General features: G+C 36.8%; 1 protein-coding gene across 12 annotated transcripts in view; it reads right to left on the bottom strand.

Moving 5' to 3' along the window:
* Positions 1-1,868: 1,868 nt before the first annotated feature.
* Positions 1,869-16,364, bottom strand: part of LOC109456203 (uncharacterized) — a 366,695-nt gene continuing 352,199 nt past the window's right edge. For 10 of the 12 annotated variants that reach the window (XR_016019022.1, XR_016019024.1, XR_016019023.1 and 7 more), the window contains 2 exons: positions 4,334-4,478; positions 1,869-2,077 (listed from right to left, as the gene is read on the bottom strand). The gene's annotated coding sequence lies outside the window, so the exon portion shown is untranslated. The remainder of the gene's footprint in view (positions 2,078-4,333; positions 4,479-16,364) is intronic. The other 2 variants (XR_016019032.1, XM_088792480.1) reach the window with 1 other exon arrangement.

Raw genomic sequence — 16,364 nt, 5'->3', positions numbered from 1 at the left:
TCTATTTCTCTTCCCACATTACCAGCCATTCAATCCAATTTATTTTTCCTCCATAATAGTTCTCACACGCATCTCCTTCAGTTCAATACAAGTTAAACTGGTCTATCCTTATTGTAATCTAGTCCGTATTGTTCAAATATCTCTCCTCTACCCTCCCCTCAAGCTCAAACATCTTTTTCAGAGATGTCTGTTTAGCGTCCACTGCAATACTTCTCAAATAGCAGGCACTCATTTATTTGTTGAATAAATATCTTTCTGCTGTCCAAACTCCTTAGGGTCCCACAAGTTGGCCCCTACACATCTCTTCAACTCTATCTTCTCTTCCATAAATGAATCCTTTGTTCCAAACCAATTACTTATTACTTTGCTCCCAAACAATGTGGGTCCATCTCCATTCCACTGAACAAACTGCATGCCTGAAATGCTCTGTTTCCCTCTCTGCTTGTCTAAGCTCCACCTCTGTCCGCCTTCTTGGACTCCTCCATTCCTCAGGGGTTTCTCTTACTTCAGAATTCTCCTAGCACATAATGTACGCGTGTTTTATGTATTGTGTGCAGTTCTCATTTGGATCTTAGTCTAGTAGACCACCTGAAAATTGTTCTTATTATATATTTTTTTTCAGGTTCTTTTGAAAACTGTGCCATGGTGATTTGAAAAGAGGCAAATGCAATATAATTTTTTGTGTGTGAGCTCAAGGACTAACATGTAAAAAGTGCATAAACTTTTCAATTTTTATATAGATTTTCTTTTATTCTATCTAATCAGCACAAGCAGTCAAGTCTGATCTGTAAAAATAATGGAGATGGGGAAAGTAACTAATTCTGAAGCTGTTCTAATCAACCCAATAATTTAATGTCATTGAAATCTTAGAGGTGATATTGTCCTTACTAGCCTGCTTGCACTTATACGCATAATACAGGAGCCCTCACTGTTTTCCAAACATGGAGGACACCATGCCCCAAACACTGTTTAAGCAGCCCAGCATTCATCGTCAGCTTTGCAGTCCTCAAGTTGGCCTATGTTCTCCCACTACCTGCATGCGCTCATATAATCGAAGACTAAATATTGGCATTCTTTAAGTTTCTTATTTAGTGGCAAAGAGAAGAAAAACAAGAATCCAGTCTCACTAATCAAGAAGGCTACACGATTCAGCATTCATTTAATAGAGATATGCCTTAGGGAGAAATGGCCTTTCTGTGAGAAAACACAACCTTGAAAAACAAAGTGAAATCCTGAATGTGACTTCTGGGAGTTTACTAAGCCTTTTGGGCAAATGGGTTCTGGGGTGTTAGGTCTACATTTGTTTTAAAGAGGTTGTGTATGTTCTCAAACTGTCTGATCAATAATAATAGTAGGATGCTATATGGCTGAATTTTAAAGTCCAGCACATCTAATCTGTGACTAAAGATGAATGTGTTTGAAAATAAAGATAAGGGGAATAGTGAAAACTTACTTCTCTGGTAAGTCTTATCTAATAAATTTCAAATTTCCTTGTAAGTGTCCACATTATTTTTACTTACTGTTAACGGAAATACATTTTTACAGATCTTGTTTTGTCAAACCTAATCTTGTAGTGGTTCCATATCCCTACACCTGAGTTAATGGTTTCTCTCCAATAGTACTTGCAACCATTTACAGGTTTGTGGGTCAATCCACATTTAAAAACACTCAGTAAGGAATTTTAAAACTAGCTCCCATCAACTCAAAGTGATAGCAAAACCATGTATTGATATAATGCTCTATAAAATGAGATGGTGACTGAAAATTTCTGTTATTTTTACTGTCTTATTTCTGCTTCTTCAGTTACTTGTTAAGCATTATATTGAGCTGCAAGAAATCAGACTCGTAGAAAGAAATGTGAACATATACATATTTTAAACACTTCTTTATTTCCCAGTTTTACAGATGTATGACAAGGTCTGGTTACTGAAGCTCATACTTGGACCTGAATTGATTTCAGGAACGAAAGAGCAAAAACACAGATGGATGACTGCTTTCTGGTGAAGGACCCCAGCGCCAAGTACTGGAAGTCCCGATGTCTTCCATGGTGAACAGGATTATCTTTGGAGGAGACTACCTGAAACCAAACCAGAGGTACAGGGTTGAGAGAGGCTTCTTGGGAAATTTCTCACATGCAATAAAAGGTTGTGTTATGGCAACAGTGTGGTATATGCTTACAGAGCTGAGTAAAATTCTGAAATTGTGCTTGAAATGAGGAAACGTTAGAATAGGTACCAATGTACTGGGTTTCCTGCCTTAGGAATCCTCAGACATTGGGCTAGAGAAGAAAGTGGCCAGGAGACAGTGGCAAGAGAGGTGAACAGGGAATAGATCTGATCACATCACCAAGAGTTGGGGCTCTATTCATGGGGGACATAAACTACCCCAAATAATATCTTGGAGTTTGGTGAATGTTTCCAGGGGCCGAGCTGAGTGCCAAAGCTGTATGTCAGAATTTCAGGATCCTGCATACACTGCCTATTTGTCTCTCAATTCTGTGGCCTTTTAAGCTCCTTAGTGAGAAGCAGTATTTGCTAGAAACAAATTATTTTAAGTTGCATGTTGGAAGCCCCAAGTCACATTTCTCCCTTTCTTTGATGACTATCTGACTATTTCCAAAGAAGTTAAATTTGACCCAAGTTTAGGAGGTAGAAAAAAGATAAAGCAAGAGAAAGGCAGCATTTTACTGAGAAGAGACACATCAGTAAGTTTTTTTGCCATCAGAAACACAATACCTAATTCAGGAAATGTTGTTTATTCAGCAATCATTTTTGAGCATGTCCTACACGCCAGTGCTTTGGTAGGTATTACACAGAGCTGTGAAGATGAGTAGGACATGTTTCTGCCCACAAGAAACTTACATCCTAATGGAGGAATACAGACAAATAAGCAAAAAATGGCAAAACAGTATGTCCCACTCTGATGGAAATCTTATTTGCTGGAGGTACTCTGGGAAGGGGGGGATACCTAACTGACATCAGGGACAAGGGGGAAGGGTCAGAAAATATTTTCAGAAAAGCAGTGGCTGAGACAAGTTTAAATATCAAATACATGTGCTTGTGACTGTGTACAGGGCTGTCTGTTGAGTTGTGACAAGTAATATATCAGTGCTATCAAGATGAGTTAGTTTTGGGCCTTGACTGTCAAACTGGGGAATTTTGATTTGATAGAAATGAAAGATCTTCTAAGATTTTAAGCTGGAAGCAACAATATGGCAGAAATGCTTCTAAGGCTTTCTGTCAGCAGGGCAATCAGGTGCAAAGAGATTGGAGGCAGGGAGGTAAGCTAATAATATGTGTTGTCAACAACTTAAGTGTGAGGTCATGGAGACCTGAATCTAGGATGGTGGTTATACGGAAAACACAAATTGTAAGAATGTGAGTCAGGATCTGAGTTTGTCTCAAATGTTTTTTTTTCTCTTTTTCTTTATCTCCCTTCCTTCCTCCCTCCCTCCCCCGCCTCCCTCCCTCCCTCCCCCCTCCCTCCCCCCTCTCTCCCCCCTCCCTCCCCCTCCCTCCCTCCCTCCCTCCCTTTCTTTTCATTTTTTCATTTTTTCCTGTCAGGAGTAGTCATTTGATTGAAAACAGAGGAGAGAAGAAAGCCATAAATCAATCAACCAGGGCATGAGGGCACTCAACTGATTACTGGTTCAAAGACTATGAAACTCTTATGAGATGTAAACACAGGATTTGAAAGAGAAATGAAAACAGATGTAAACAGAGAAGAAGGTAAAAGTTGGTTCCAAGATGAAGGTATTTGTCCATTTGCGTGCCCATTTATTCCTTTAACAGTGCTGCGGTGGTTTTTTAGCATTATGAAACGTTCTAAAAGAAAACAGAAATGCCTATGTTTGTGAAAAGATTGGCCAAGTAATGTGAGTATGACCAATAGAAATTTGTGAATTAAAATAAATTTTACTATACCTAGCAATGGATAAATATTTTAATACCAAATGATTTTTGGAAAAGATTGTGTTATGTGCCATTTGGTAGTCTTAGCATGAGAATTAAGCCCCACTTAAAATAATTTATCATGATAAATAGAATGGAGAAAAGGAGGAAGAAAATATTTAATGAGCACTTATACTATTCCAGACATCGTGCTAGGTGCTTTATTAGAAAAATAAAACTTCTTGAATTTGAATGTGTACATGTCCTATTTTACTGTTTTACTTGAGAAGTTTAATGGAATGACATGAGTTCATCCTAACAAGCAAGGTTATAGCATAAACAATTCTGAAAAATAATTTAGTCAAAAAGTAAATGTTCAGATCAATTTAAAAGCAGTTAAAAACATTGTGAATGGAATATTCTTGATTATACGTAATTTTTACCTTTGTTTGTATGTAGTTACAGTCATTGGTGCGTGTGCTCTAGGTTCAGTCCCCATGAGGATGGCAACTTTTGATCTTCCTGTTGGTAGAAGCTACTTTTTGACAGGGCCATTTTTCTCAGGGATTGATCACCTCAAATTCATCACTGCCACAAGAAAATTAATAAATCAGATATTTTTTGGATCTCAGTTTGCAGTAATCGTCTCCAAATATGACGGGCAGTGTGCAGTTGCCCAAATGTAAGTCAAAAACAATATTCTTTTTCTTTAAACATTCTAATTTATCTGAATTATCTTTTTTGAAGTATTCATGATTTAACATAAAAAAAAGGACGAGTAAAAGCTTACTTAGAACAAACTAAATTACCCTTTGATATCCAATGCGGCAACCCAGTATTTGATAAAAACAGAACTTCACAAAAGCTTAATATATTCAGTATATTCACAAATATATTCACAAAGTGTGACCCATTTACTGAAGCAGAAAATGCACCACAGGTTTTTCAGTGTTTCCCTTGTTTTTCTTCCAAGAGCAGATAAATCATATTAACAAGCCAAAGAAAAGAAATGCATCTAGACTTATTTAGGGAAAAATTGGGAGAGAAACGGGGCGTGGGGGTGGGGGGTAAATACAGTAATTTTGACTCAGAATGATACTCCCAAAATAAAATGTGGTGGGCTTTAAAAGATTTCATAGGAATGTCAAAATGTGGAAAATATTTGAATTTACATAAAGGAAACTAGTAGATCCTTTCAAGCCTTTTTAGAGACTGTGAAGACACTGACGAGTTTATAAGTCACAGGTTCACGTTGACGTTTTTCATAGGAAAGTTCTGAGATTTTTGTCAGGATTTTAAATATGCTGGAAAAAGAATAACAGCATTACAATACAAACCCTTACCCTGACTTATATATTCTCCTAAGTGCTCATCTCGGTGGTCGTACTTTTTACATTTTCTGCGTGTCCCAGTTTATGATTATCTCCTCTACTAGACGGTCAACTCCTGGAGAATGGGGGGCTGTCCTATACACCCCCACGTGCTCAGTCCCTGGTACTGCACTTAACACATAAGATGGATCAACAAATGCTTGCCGAACGTGAGAAAATGAGGGGGGAGAAAACCAGAGCATATGGGCAATTCTTTACGAAAAGGGTATATATTACTGTATAGATTGAGATATTTTTATATTAATCAAGTATTTAAAATTGCCGATTTGATCACTGATTATGTTTAAATGTCTTATCCTTCCGAAAAGAAGTTACTGAAGAGAAAACTCATTTACATCACTTCAACAGTTTTATAAAATACCAAAAAGCAAGTGATTGTAATTAATATTACTTTAAAAAATTCCAAGTGGTGAATATTATGTGAATAAGGTAGAAGGAGAATGTCTGAGAGATTTCACTTCTCAGCCACATTTTTAGATTTCTTGGATGTTTTAGATTTTTCAGATCCATGCTTTAAGCCAAAGTCAGGAATGGGACTAAAATTTAGTTTTCTAACAGTCTAGGTGTCTTGTCTTTTATTTAGTTAGATATAAATTTTATAGTATATAGAGGGATTAAAAAGACTTTCAAATACGTTCCTTTATTCATTAACAATCATTCCAAAGGGCCTGATGGAACAGATCAGATGTAGCTGGAATGAGTTGTGTCCACAACGCTGCAGCTCAAATTAAGAAAAAAAAAATTGAAGATAGCTTTTGGGACCCTTGAAAACCACTTCTGGTCTACAGCCATAAGGACAGAAATGATCAATAATCGTGACTATTTGGTTCATTCATTTCTTTTAATGAACAGACCTCATAACTCACTAAAAGCATTCTTGCAGGACTGGGATGGATTCCAATTCTCTGGTGACGGACGGAAATAGAGCCTTTGATAAAACCTGGAGGAAGCTGCACTGCTCCCCACCCGTCTTTCCTCCCCCTCATCTTTACAACCAGGAGCTGTTTAACTCAGAAGAGTATGTCATCTCGGTACAGACTGATGGGCAGTTGATCGGCAACTATTAGCAGAATTCTCCCCGTGATTCTTAATGCAATTTATTTCAGGCAAGCATCCCGAAACTGTGGATTTGTTTCAAATACGTAAAGTCTAGCAAATGGAGGAATAAAAGTCTCAAGAAGAAATGGGCACTGAGTCGGTTGAATCATTTTATTAATATTCAATAGGACCATTTCCATGTCTAGTCACTGTCCTAGTGCAAGTAAGCATCAATTTGTCTCTAATAAAGTGCCATTAATACTGTGGATACTTATAAACTGCTTTTGATAAATGAACAACGTCTGGATTACTGCAGCAGCCTCTTAACTTGTGTCACTTATTCATGTTTCTTCCAGTTATTATCTATTTTATATCTAACTGCTAGGAACACAAAAACCCTGTCTTGAATTTCCACCAATATTTAATTCCCTGCTTATGCAACTAGAGTTTGCTTATTTAACAAAATTAAACCTCTTGTGCCTAAGATTACATGTTTCCTACCAATGTCCCTAGATTTTCATTTTTTCTTATTTAGTTAACCTCTTAATATGTCACTGCATCTATATTTTTCAAAGGACACATTTTTTTGGGTGGGGGTGTCTACCAAAAAATTAAATTTGGAATGTCATAATCTCAAAAATGTAAGTTTAAGAATTTCTAAAAGAAGTATACTAGCCTGTTGGCAAACAAAGGATAGAAGGTCTTTGTGATTTCAGAAAATGCCCTTTTCATAGATCTAAATCAGAGGTGACTTGGGCAAGAATGGAGGAAAGTGTGGGGATGAAAGAAAGGGAAGTGATGACTCACTGGGACTTTCTCTTTGGCAGTTGCTTCCTCTTCTCCCTACTTTTAATACCATATAATCTGTACATGAGAGGTTTTAATGTTCAAAGGGCTAGTGAATCTTTTCAGAGCAAATGAACAAGAGTAAATTTACTAAATATACATATAATTCTCTAGATGGGGTTTTCAGAGGTTCTAGTATTAGAGTCACATGAAATTATGTCCTGTCCTAATATTTCATGATGCAAATGGATCATGAGTATAAACTTAGATCAAAAAAGGCATGCGAGAGATGGGGAGACTTTCAAAAGTCTGCTTGTATGGTGAGAACCTTAATGTGGATAAACATTAGTTATAGAGATCTTCATTCAGCAGACAAATAGTGAACACTTTTCTGTGTCAGGCCTGGACTTTAAATTGAATGCTTTTCTTCGTAAACTCTTGGATTCCTAGTTTCTATGTCATTGGAGAATTGCTTTAGATTTCCCAGCTCTGTAAAATCAATTTTTCCACTTCATAGTGTTCCAGAGAATCTGGGCACATCTGCCAATCAGCTCTATCAATAAGTGTCAACTCTATTATGAGAAAAGAATTGAAACAAAAACACAGAAGCACATTTAATTTTTCACTTGTTTTTCCTGTCTCAACCCATGCTGGGAAATGCATCTCTCATAAATATACTCTCCAGTTTCTGCTCAATTATATCCTTAACGGAATCCCTAAAATAGACTTTCTTATTTGCCTAAATCATTCTTCAGAACTTAAATAAATGTAAATGTAACATTTCAAAGTTCACTGCCATGTTCAAATGGCATTTCTGGAATTAGCGTTACAGCAATACCCAAAAGGATCCTCCGACCGCTGGGTCAAAATAGCCAAATGTGTCCCGTCCAAGAGATAAGGAAGACTGTATTGCTAGATACAAGTTGCTGGTTGAACTGGTCCAAAAGAAAAAACAAGCTAAAAGCTGAATATTCTGGAAGATGATGTTCACCTTCATTTTCCAAAATGATAGTTTTAAAACTCTTATGCAGAAATTTGCATTTTGTACCTCAGTATTTCTACGTGCCTTAGCAAAAAAATAAAATTGAAAATTGTTCTCAGAAACAATTTCTAAGTCTCATAAGACGTCATCATTACTCAATTTCGACGCTCAATTTCGAACTTGCTCCCAAAATACGAAAGTAATTCTTTAAAACCAATTCCAAAAGTTATCTTCTCTTCTTTTTCCCCCTCATTCCTGCCTCCCTCCAGTTTTCAGTCTAGTTGTGTTGTAGGACAAGCTCCCTCGCCCATTATGAGCCCAGTCAGCCGTTCTCTCGCAGGCTGCCCACGGTGCTGCCACCCAGTGGGCGACCCAGGGCAGCACAGCACCCAGCACCCAGCACCCAGCACCCAGCACCCAGCACCCAGCACCCAGCACCCAGCACCCAGCACCCAGCACCCAGCACCCAGCACCCAGCACCCAGCACCCAGCACAAGGTGGCTGCCGGCCGCTGGCTGCCGGCCACTCATCAGGGCAGCACACGGCAGCCCCGGAAACACACAGTGGCACAATGATGGCTGCGGCCGCACAGGTTGCCGGCCACTCGTGGCTAGCACACGGTAGCACACAGCAGCCGCTCAGCTGCATTAAGCAGCGACACACACTGGCTGCTGGGCCCCCCGTGGCAGCACACGGTAGCTCACAGCTCCCCGCGGCAGCTCGCACAGCTCACTGGCCCTGTGGGAATCGAACCGGCAACCTCGGCAGTAGGAGCCGGAGCTCCAACCACTTGAGCCACCGGCCGGCCTGGATACTTGGGCCCTTTTTTTTTTAACTTTTATCATGAAAGAACAAGTAGAAAATGAGTACATAGGGTGCATATTGGCTTTATATTCTCTACTGTTATGAATCTAATGATAAAATAGGATCACTGAGAAATGATTGTGAACGCATTCTGTAAATGGTAAATTAGTATGGAAGTATATTTACTGAGAGCAACAATAAGTTGGTGCAAACGGTGAGGGAACCGAACCGGCAACCTCAGCATTAGGAGCACGGAGCTTCAACCACCTGAGCCACCGGCCGGCCCGGATGCTTGGGTTCCTTTTTTTTTAACTTTTATCATGAATAGAACAAGTAGCGAATGAGTACATAGAGCGCATATTTAAATGTGCAACCTCTGTTGTCTTAAATCCTTTGCTGTTATGCATCTAATGACAAAATAGGATCACTGAGATGATTGTGAAAGCATTCTGTAAACGGTAAATTATTATGGAAATATATTTACTGAGAGCAACAATAATAAATTGGTGCAAAAAGGAATCGAACCGGCAACCTCGGAATTGGGAGCAGAGCTCCAATCACCTGAGCCACCCGCCAGCCTAGATACTTGGGCCCTTTTTTTTTAAACTTTTATCAGGAAAGAACAAGTAGTAAATGAGTATATAGCGTGTGTATTGGCTTTACATCCTCCACTGTTATGAATCTAATGATAAAATAGGACCACTGAGAAATGATTGTGAACGCATTCTGTAAATGGTAAATTAGTATGGAAGTATATTTACTGAGAGCAACAATAAGTTGGTGCAAACGGTGAGGGAACCGAACCGGCAGCCTCAGCATTAGGAGTACAGAGCTCCAACCACCTGAGCCACCGGCCGGCCCGGATGCTTGGGTTCCTTTTTTTTTAACTTTTATCATGAATAGAACAAGTAGCGAATGAGTACATAGAGCGCATATTTAAATGTGCAACCTCTGTTGTCTTAAATCCTTTGCTGTTATGCATCTAATGACAAAATAGGATCACTGAGATGATTGTGAAAGCATTCTGTAAACGGTAAATTATTATGGAAATATATTTACTGAGAGCAACAATAATAAATTGGTGCAAAAAGGAATCGAACCGGCAACCTCGGAATTGGGAGCAGAGCTCCAATCACCTGAGCCACCCGCCAGCCTAGATACTTGGGCCCTTTTTTTTTAAACTTTTATCAGGAAAGAACAAGTAGTAAATGAGTATATAGCGTGTATATTGGCTTTACATCCTCCACTGTTATGAATCTAATGATAAAATAGGATCACTGAGAAATGACTGTGAAAGCATTCTGTAAACAGTAAATAATAAATTGGTGTGTGGGATTTTTATACTTAGGTCTATATTTTACTTGTTTATATCTCAAAGGAGGGACCTTCTCACTCAGTATTTTCACAGCTTTTGATAGGTCAGTAAAACATAATGTTTATGTAAGTTACTATGCTATTATCTACAGTTATATATAATCATAGATAATTACATAACATAAATGCAGAATTCTAAAACTTAATTAACCATTCCTCCCAGCCATAGAAATTAATTCAGTTCAGTTATTAGGTTTGGCACACAAGTTATTTAAAAAGTCAATTGTAAGACACTTATTACACTTTTAAATCTTGAAATCAGGGTACCTATAATATCCAAAAACTTGCTATCTTTTATACTGTAAAGCTTTCATTAATTATGTCTTACAACGAATTTTGTTTCATAGTTAAGGAAGTAGAGGATATTGTACCACCACATGTCAGAAACTTTTTGTGGATATAAATTTATATTACAATATTAGCCTCCATGATCTTTAATGCATTCCATTTATTTTTTTGCTATGAAGTATTTACGAATGATTATTCTACCTTAGTCATTAAATGCTCTGATGTAGAGGTCACAGACTTCTCTAACATTAGTTTTTGTTTTCAAAGGCCAAATTGTGAAAGATGAATATGTATCTTATTAAAAAAATATATGGAAGTGATGCTCTAACACATTCATGCCGTTCTTGGACCAGCCTTCCTCCCTTAAATGAAACGCAAAAGATAACAGCGCAGAAATCACAAAAGGGGTTCTAATTAAGAGTAGAGAATTGCCTCAGAGGTGACTCAGATTCAGATCTTATATAGAACTTGACCTAAATGCCATTTTTTCTTTATTTTAAATTTCTTGAAAGAAAGCAAAACCAAATTAGTATAATATTAAAAGATAAACTTTAAAATGGCTCTCAGTATTATGCCATAATGGAGTAGCTGCCTTTCTAATTACTTGAAATATTTTCATATTATTCCATTATCTCTACATATGGTTCCTATGGTACAATATGTGAGCCCGATGTCCCACAGTCTCTGTTCAGGGTGAGAGTAGGATCTAACTTCAGACTGAGAAAGAGGACTGGATAGTATACCATCATCAGGAAAGCAAAAGATGTCCTCATGTTTCCCAGCCATTTGAAAACTTCTATCACCGCATTATCAGCACTACCTTTTTCTATACCCATTCTAATACAGTAGATTGCATAATCCATCATTTGTTCAGTCACTCACTCAGGAAATCTTCATTTAGCACCGTGTCAGGTGCTATGGTGGAGCTCTGGAATTTAGAGATGAACACGTTCTACCTTCAAAGACAGCCTCACGTGGAGGCAGACAATTAACAACCAGATACTTCCAGAAATGTGTGGTAGAGCAGTAATACAGAAATGCCCAGGAGCAGAAAAAAGGGCGGTCATTAGGACACAGCTTGGCTTAGTCTGGGGGAGACAGGATTTTGTCCTAAAGGAGCCAGTGTCTGGTGGCCCGAGTCAGAATATGAGTAGAAATGAACCAAGTTGTTGTTACACTTGCATGTTTTTCCTCTTCACTAGAGCTCCCATTTTGAAACTTCAGATTTAGTCCTGGGCCCTCTTGCCTGATTTCTAAACACTCCTCCTGGAATGTTATCATTCATTCTCAAGGCCTTAATGCCATCTCTATGCTAATTATTTCCATTCAGACATCTGAGGGCAGAGTTTTCCTTTGAGTTTCTGCAAGGGGTTCAAGGGATTTTGTGGCTGAGCAAGGAAAAAGATTTGACCACAAGGCGGCAGTAGCGTACACAGACTTTATTGGGATCCGCTGTGACAGATTGGGGACGTCCCTCACAGAAGTCTGTTTAGAGACCAAGGCTCATGGTTGCTACTCAGAAGCCGAGGAGGACGCGGGAATTTCTGGGAGAGACGGGAACTGGAAAGGGGGCTTCTGTGTATAGGCAATGTTGTGCACATGCGTGGCAGGCAGCCTAATACAACAAATAATTCTTACTGAGAACCTTTATAGAGTTAATCATTCTACAGGGTCTATTTTTTACTCATAGTACATAGTGTGCCAAACTACAGGATTCTTCAAATATAGTTTGGAGTACTGTATGTCTCAAACATCAATATAAGATATGCAATAATTTGTAATTTTCTAAAAGCACAAATTTGAATTAACATACTCTGTGAGAGGCTGGTGTAAATATTTGTTTTATTACCCAACATTGGACACACAGAAATTTTCCGAAGGGGTAAATAATATCTTCTGGTGGAAGTGAAGGGAAAATGCAGTGGCCTATGAAAGTGATTGTTCTGGGACACACAACAGAAGTTCCAGATATATTCAATAGACAAATGTTCTGTATTTGCTGTAAACAGAAAACAGTTTTAATTTGTAAAGTTATCGCCTTATATGGCAAGTTGCACATGATGGTGATTTATGAGAATTTTTACACCTCAGGACATTATAGTTCTTGATGGTGGTAATGGTGGGCTATCTTATCTTTTTCACGTTGCTACCTGCTTCATATTAGCACTTCTAATGGATCTTTCTCATCCTTCTTGCTAAATTCCTTTTCTTTCTAAATCATTTGTTTCTTATTCTCATGTTCACTTTCATTCTGGTATACAATTATTAAGTATAATAAAGTGTAAAATGCATTTCAATAGTGTGGATCATCTATAGGACAAGAGATAGTAAAAACAAAAACCCTACATTTTATTGTTATAATCACACTGATTGGGACAAATCAATACAATAGAGCATGCCATTGGTAAACAAATAAGTAACTATGACTCTTTTTCTAGAAATATACTTTTATAGTTCATTTTCATTTTTCATTGGAGTTTAACATGGTTTCATTTAGGATATCTCAACCACCATGAGGACTAAATTCTATACTTAGATACACATAAAATGTATTTCATATAATCGGTGGTAAGATGCACAAATAAATACACTCCGGCACAACATATACAGAGTTTAGGGTTATTATACAAGACTCACTCTTTGGATAATCCAGGGAAAAGCGATATTCTGAATATTTTAAAGTCAGTACTGATCTTGGAAGTATTCATAGTAAGAGAATTTCTTCTAATTCCTTTTTACTAGCTTGAAGAATGAATTACACATATGCATTTGGGTTTCCTCTCAAATTAGTTTACTACAAAACTTGTCAGAGTCAGAGGGGACAGTAGGGTGCAGGGGTTAAGGATGAGGTCTCTGATTATGACTGCCTGGATTTAAGAGTTCACCCCGCTGCCCAGTGATATGACATGAGGTAGGTTATGTGTCCTCTCCCAGGCTGTTTTCCCACTTGGAAAATGAGGATACCCTAGAACTTACATCATAGGGTTGTTGAGAAAACACATGAAGTCATGACTAAAAATACTTAATATAGTGCTTGACATATGTGATGCATTCTATTATTGCAAACACCTTTCTTCACATTATTACTGAAACAATCATACCAAATTACTCCTAGTCTTACTTTCATTTTTCAGCCCTGAGTATTTCAGTGTGAACAATATATGTGCAACATTAGTATAAGATTATTGTGTATAAACATATTTCAATACGTGTTATTAAGATACCCAGTATGTGCTCGCTTATGAATATCATGATGAACATGTTTACAACCATGCTCCAAAGTCTACATTAGATGAATATTTTAGTAAAAAATAACTTTAAAATGTCTAAGCTGCAAATTGATTAGGATAATATGAATATTTTTATGGATTAAACTAGCTTTTATTTAAACATTGGATACACACCATAAAGATATCTTAAAGTAAAACATTTTCATCAAGGAAACAATTAGGGGGAGAATATTAACTAAATTTGCAGAGGATATACGCACACCTGTATGACTTTACTTTAAATACCTCACAATTCTATGAGTAGGTGCTACTATGACCCCCATTTTACCTATAAGAAAACTGAAGCTTGAAAAGTTAAAATAACTTTGCTTACAGTTTAGAGTATGTAGTATGGTTTCAAGTTTCATAGTGTAATAATGCAACTTTAATCCTCCACACACAAATCAACCTTATGGAAATGACTATCAGTTCACAAAGAAACAAAATTCATCTCACTTCTGAAAATTAACATTGCATATATGTATACAGCACAATCCCATTTCAAATGAATAAATAAGTAACAAGCAGCTGTGGAATGGAGAAAGGAAAGAAGAAAACGGAGAAAGAAGACCAGAAAAAATATAAACCAATCTGTTAACGGTTATCTTTGAGGAGTAGTATTATAGACTTTCAATTTTTAGATTACAAATTTACAATATACAGTCTAATTTTTAAATTCTGGGTATTGATTACTTTTGTAATAAAAAGGGAGACAATATATGTTAACGCCCCCCCAAAAAAAATAAAACACACCCATAATTCCCTGGCAATTCGGCTATATTCTAAGACAACCACTATTTTTACCTGAATGATTTACTTACTAGAAATGAAAAAAAAAAAAGTTTAAAAAAAAAGTTAAACCAATTTGTACTTTGTTTGAGGTTATCAGATATGAAAGGATTCCAGAGAAGTTTATCTAACAGAAGGTGGTATTACTTATTTTAAAAATTATGCCTTATTAGAAAGCATAAAGCAGCATACCTAATATTAATTCTAAATTTTTATGTATTGGTCAATAAATAAACTTATATTCTTAAATGCCCCTCAGGAAAGTTGAAAAAAGTTTAAAAATTCAACATTAATTCCATTGTGAAGATTATGTTTATGTAACATGTAAATACATTTTTCCCTGTTTAAAGACATTTAAACCTGGCTTCACTCTATTCACAAATATGATATACTGATCTTAGTGAATTCCATGAGTAAGTTTATTTGTTTTTCATTTTGAAGTTTTATATTTTGAAACAGAGAACTTAGACTAATTGGAGATATTTTCTCACCTATTGGATACTCTTATACTTTATACCTAAGAAATAAAAATTTTGTGACCAGTAGATTATATATAAATGTTAACAGTTGTTATTTCTGTTTTAATTAAATGTGATTTTCTTTTCATACTTTTTGGTTTACAATGGACATGTATTGGTTTCATAATTAACACAGTAAACATTTCTTAATGTCGGGGCTCTGTTGAATGAATTGAATGGACTTAGTACTCCTTCCCCCACTCAAGAAATGATAAAAGGATTATAGACTTTGAATTTTTAGATTGCATATTTATATTATACAGTTTAAGTTTTTAACGCTAAGTGTGGATTATTTTTGTAATTAAAAAAAAAAGGAGACAGTATATATTAAAGAGAAAATCCTCCCTCCAAAAAATACCAATTCACTGGCAATTCTGCCGTATTCTAAGATAACCATTATTTGTACCTGAATGATTTTTGTCTTCTCACATTCCCATGTGCAGTTGGGAAAATGACAGAAGACATTGGGAAAGGAGGGGCAAGATGTATCAGAGAAGGTGAAAAATGTCCTGATGTTAAAAAAGTCAGGTATAAGGTTAGAATATAGGAAATATGGAAAACCTGTGTTAGGGCAGACAGAGAATGAGACAGGGGAAGGGGACATTTTCCTACTGGGAGAGGTCATCCTTAGAGGCATCAAGGTGTTAGGAAATCTTTGTCTAGTGGTGACATTTACTTCTAGAGAGGTTCTAAGAAGAGGATCCCAGTTTCTTCACATGTCTTTTGGAATTGATCATTCACTATATATATAATTAGTGTTTAGTAACTTTTTACCAATTCTGTGCTTTTTTTGGTAAAGGCAGATAATAAGCTAGCTGCTGTTAAAGCATCCAGTGGTGTACAAATCAGACAACTCCCTCTCCTGTTTTCTCAATCTCTCTCATGAGGAAGTGTAAGTAATGGAGATAGAAGACAGCATGTAAAGTAGAGTGGTCTTTTTCCCTCAGTATAAATGATCTTTTGAATACAAATTAATAAATTCTATGTGAAGAGACTAGAAAATTAAAATTTATGATGGTTGGAAGACTGGTGCCTGGCAGTCAACAAGAACACCTATCTTATTGTTAACTCAGCTGCTTTAATAGGGCACTAGGAGGCCCAGAAACGATACACAGGGTATTGGCAACAGGAAATGCTTTGTTTATAAATATTTAATATTGAATGGTACCTTCCCTTTGTATTCTTAACACATGACTGCATGGCTTATATGAAGATATTTCTGGTTTGAAATTAAC

Source organism: Rhinolophus sinicus, chromosome 15, assembly GCF_057876585.1.
Source record: "Rhinolophus sinicus isolate RSI-liver-muscle chromosome 15, RSI-T2T, whole genome shotgun sequence".
Taxonomy (NCBI): Eukaryota; Metazoa; Chordata; class Mammalia; order Chiroptera; family Rhinolophidae; genus Rhinolophus; species Rhinolophus sinicus.
Note: the sequence above shows the minus strand (reverse complement) of the source record. Positions and strands in the feature narration are given on the sequence as shown.